Source organism: Myripristis murdjan, chromosome 11, assembly GCF_902150065.1.
Source record: "Myripristis murdjan chromosome 11, fMyrMur1.1, whole genome shotgun sequence".
NCBI classification, from domain to species: Eukaryota; Metazoa; Chordata; class Actinopteri; order Holocentriformes; family Holocentridae; genus Myripristis; species Myripristis murdjan.
The window spans coordinates 21465395-21469698 of record NC_043990.1 but is presented as its reverse complement, the minus strand read 5'-3'; the positions used below and the strand labels follow the sequence as shown (position 1 = coordinate 21469698).

The following is a 4304-nucleotide window of genomic DNA, read 5'->3' as shown; positions in this document are numbered from 1 at the left end:
AATGAGGATGATGAATGATGAGGATTCCTGGTCTAATTTGCCCCATTCTCCTCAGCACCTAAACAAAGACAGTTGTTTGGACAGCTCCAGGCCCCATGGCTGACCAGCTTCCCACCAACAGCAGAGAAAGACTGGAGCCATAAATGCTTGCAAGAGAGTGCACAAGAGAGACAGAGGGGCACGGCGCCTTATGCCTACCCTGAGGAACAATTTCTCAAACAGTTTGTTGTCAACATACCAGTCCACTGTGAAAGTGTGTGTGGCTGTATCTGAGCACCTGTATCTGTCTAGCTGACCTCTGATCAGTTTATCACGGTACATCATGAGCTGCTAGAATAATGAACTATGCTTAAAGTCAAAAACACACTGATCCCTTGACATTCATTTTCCATGATGAAATAAATTGGGGATTTTTACTTTTTTAAATTGACGAAAAATTAAAAACACACCATTTCATGAGGATCCTTGGCTACTGTGCATGGGAACCGAAGAACTACAGTAAAATAAAACTGACAACAAGACAACAGGAGCATGTGACACATCCACCCTCAGCAACCCTCCCCTCCTTCCAGATGGAATGACTTATATTCGGTCCTAGTGTGCCAGAATATTTTGCGTTTTGAAATACAACCACAGTGGTGTTTTTTATGATTTTACAATGAGGATGTCTTAACTCGAAGGCATACTATGTTGTTAAAAAATAATTTCAGGCTTACTGGAGAGTCACTATAGGCCAGGGGGAAGGAATGGAAGGAGAGAGGATGAAGAGAAATGAAGGAGGAATTTCAGTATCTCTGTAACTTAATACGTTTCTCCCTTGAACAGTAAATAATCAAATTAATTATCAAATAAATCAATAACATTTCTCTGGCCTGCGCCCCAAAGCCCTGCTGCCTTCCATTGCTGTTGCAGTCAATCCAAGGATGGGTATATTTTGTATTTAGAAATCTGAATACAATCAACAAATCTGAATCTTGATTCTGTTTGATTAGTAGGACTGCCCCTTTAGTTCAATCATGAGGCCAAGCTCAGAAGTCAAACATGCTCATTTTAATGAGCTCTGGCGGGTTCAGAAATACAACAGAAAGCTCTCGGGTTACCACAGCTGCACCGCGCACAGTTCAGAATTTGGGAAACCGATTTGGAGGGACGAATCCAAGATGGAGACGAGATCCTGTGGGGCTCCATGCGACCTGGACTACTTCACCCAGTCCACTGACAGTGATGGAGAAGAAAAACAAAGAGCTGGAGGGAGGGAGAGGAATCGCAGAGGAAATTAATATCTTACAGTAACACATGGTGTGAAAGAAAGAAATGTCTCTCTCGCTGACCTCCTTGTGTTTTTCATTCCTCTCCTCCTCCCCCCATCCCTTCCTCCTCCACCCCTCACTTGCACTCCATGGCGATTGAAATATGCAAGCATAATCTGGGAAACAGGATCGAGAGGTTTACAAAAGAGAGTGAGCTTGAATATGTGGTGCTGAGTTCATTCTGAAGACCAGTTAAAGTGAGATATACTCAATGCTATAGGCTTGCAAAATCAAAGGAGGTGAACTGGAGATATCAGACGGAAACCATAATACCATGAAGAGAGATGGATACAGAGGAGAGGCTGAGTGAGCGGGAGTTGAGGGTGGGGTGGGATTGTGAAAAGAGGAAAATTAATCTGTGGTTTATGCCAAACGCTGCTCTGGAATGACTGAACACATTCAGGGTTTTCCTGTGGTTTCTCTATAATTAGGCCTTTGGACTAATGCACACACATAAACACACACAAAGATATAGAGCTCAGTCTAAACCTCATCCAACTCTTGAATCCACCCTCTGCCCAAAAATCTACCCATCTATATACAGTAAGTGTGTATGTGTACCAGTTGTGTGTGACACAAAAGCCTACGTCAAATTATGTGTCTTGTAATCCGTTCTTTTGGATCTGAGCTCCTGACTCCCAGCCATCCAAAGATCTTCCACAGCAGGGACTGGCCTCTCTAGTTTCATCCCAAAAGAGGCTTACATTATGTGGGCAGAGGGATGATCGCTGTTCCCTTCCTCTGGAGGATGGCTTTGTTTGCCCTCAGTCAACCAGACAAGGATAATCGAAGCCAATTATCTCGGACCACTGGCTTCATAATTACTTTGGGGCAATCTGTATGACATATATTGTGCCACCATAGCCAATCTTGTCTAGGGAAAACTATCAGAAACCTGAAGTAGGATATGATGAGTCTGGCTACAGAGACACTGCACCAAAATAAGTTTTTTTTTTCTTGAAAGATATAATTACAGTCAAATACAGGATCTGATGTAGTTACCCCTTGTCCTCTTACTGGAAGAGGACCTACCTGAGAGAAGGTAGGTCATTACTTTAATGACGCCAGTAAAGGCGTTTGGTTGAATTAGTTTTATGACACCTCCAGAATCACACTGCATTGCATTGTGCCTTCATAAGCTCATATCTAGCTCATGTACGCCTCCAATCAATGCTCTTTAACTTAATCAAGGCATCCAGGCAAACTAGGAACTACTACAGATGCCTTGGTGAGATCTACACAAAATGAAGACATGTGGTCCTTGCTAGGGTGACAAGAGGGGGTAAAATGAGTGAGGCCTCTTATGCAATTTCTCAACTAACCCTTAGAAAAAGTTAGATGAGCATAATATCCCAGGTTGTCTACAAACAGAATGGGATAGGAGTCACTCTTCTGGGACTGGGATGGGACAGGATTTCTTTTTTTTTTTTTTTACTCTGTCATGGGATTGGGACAGGACAGGTATTGCAGTATTTTTGCAGGAGTGGGATGGGACAACAGTGAAAAATCCACTCCGGTGTCACCCTCAAGTATGAAGACCCCTGTGAAGCCCCTGATGACTTACATATCTGTTGTTGTGGAGAATGGTGTCTGCAGAGCAAACCAGGCAAAACTCATATCTCTGTCGAAACGCCGGGCTGGGTTTATCTCCATCCTGGTGCTGTCAGGCAGGCTCCTCGCGGTTACAAGTTGTGAGCACCAACAGCTTCAGCAAAAATAAATAAACAAATAATATAACAACAACAAAAAAAACATAAAACCATTTCTTCTTAACAACAGCAATATTTATAAACACAATTCAGATATTTTAGTCAGTACTCACTCAAGATGTAATAAGATGCTAACAACTTCCACTCCAAGCTCCAGCACACTTCAACACAGAGATGTCAATATAGCAGCATATCAGCAAACCAAACTATAACTCGATATTTGCTGTACTCCAGGACTTACAGTGACAATTATGTCCCAGAAAATTCTCTTTAACAACTATTCAAAACGAAAAACGTTTGTTTTCTTTTCATTAGCTAACTCTACTACAAACTATGACGCATCAAACATTTCTCCCTCTCTCTCGTGCTCCGTCGCTCTCTTAAGTCCCGCCCCTCGAGGAACGTGATTGGTCACACCAAGTGTCTCACAGGTGTGTTGAGCAAATGACATGAATGCTCAGGTAAGCTAATACACAAAAGAAAGTATTACTGATGGAGAATTATTCTGTTCAGTGTTTACCATTTAACCTTTTAAAGGAATAGGAAAACTACTTGTACACTATATATTCTATTTGCAAGAATTAGCTAATATTAAAGTAAATGGACTTCAGACAAGCCAGTTATCTAAGTTACATTTTGCAAGGTACTGTACTCACATTACCCAATAATTTATTATCTGATGAGAGAGTTTAGAATATTTCCCACCAACTGTATACTAGATCCCTATGTTATCCCCAGGTATGTAAGACTCTGTGCTGAGCCTTGTCAGTTTATTAACAAAGAATAAATCCACCAAGTAATGATGAGCGCAGACCAGTAGGGACAGTTGTAAAAGACAGAAACAGACCGACTTGGCCAGATGACAATCCATATTTCATACACCCTGTGGAAAGGTCATAAAAGTGTGCCCCACTTCCTTGTCCTGCAGTGACCTTGTCTGTCAGCAGCAGTGGGCGTCAGTGCTCTTTCCACCTCAGTCTCTGGGTGTCCCAAACCGGAAACATTGGACAGGAAACTCTTGGACCATCCCGCCATCCTCCCGTCAAGAAGATGTCTCTGTTGGCCTGCAGCCAAGCTGAGCAATGGCCAGTTCATGGATGTTAGGTAGTTATAGTGTACGTCTGATGCAGATGCTGTTTAATACTGTGGACCCATATATGTGTTGGTTTTATTGACTTGGAGGTACTACTGAGCATTGTTATTGTTAACTACTAAAAAATTATAGTACTCAGTACAATGGAATATCAAACGTGGTGAATATTTCTCCAATGATTACATATCATTG

General features: G+C 42.1%; 1 protein-coding gene across 7 annotated transcripts in view; it reads right to left on the bottom strand.

The window, feature by feature from the left end:
* The window catches only part of col8a2 (collagen, type VIII, alpha 2), a 106737-nt gene extending 103346 nt beyond the window's left edge, over positions 1–3391 (bottom strand). For 4 of the 7 annotated variants that reach the window (XR_003928942.1, XR_003928946.1, XR_003928945.1 and 1 more), the window contains exons 1-2: positions 3133–3384; positions 2875–3015 (exon numbers count right to left, since the gene is read on the bottom strand). The gene's annotated coding sequence lies outside the window, so the exon portion shown is untranslated. Of the gene's footprint in view, positions 1–778; positions 1246–1331; positions 1427–2874; positions 3016–3132 lie in introns of those variants that run through there. The other 3 variants (XR_003928943.1, XM_030063565.1, XR_003928944.1) reach the window with 3 other exon arrangements.
* Positions 3392–4304: the final 913 nt, after the last annotated feature.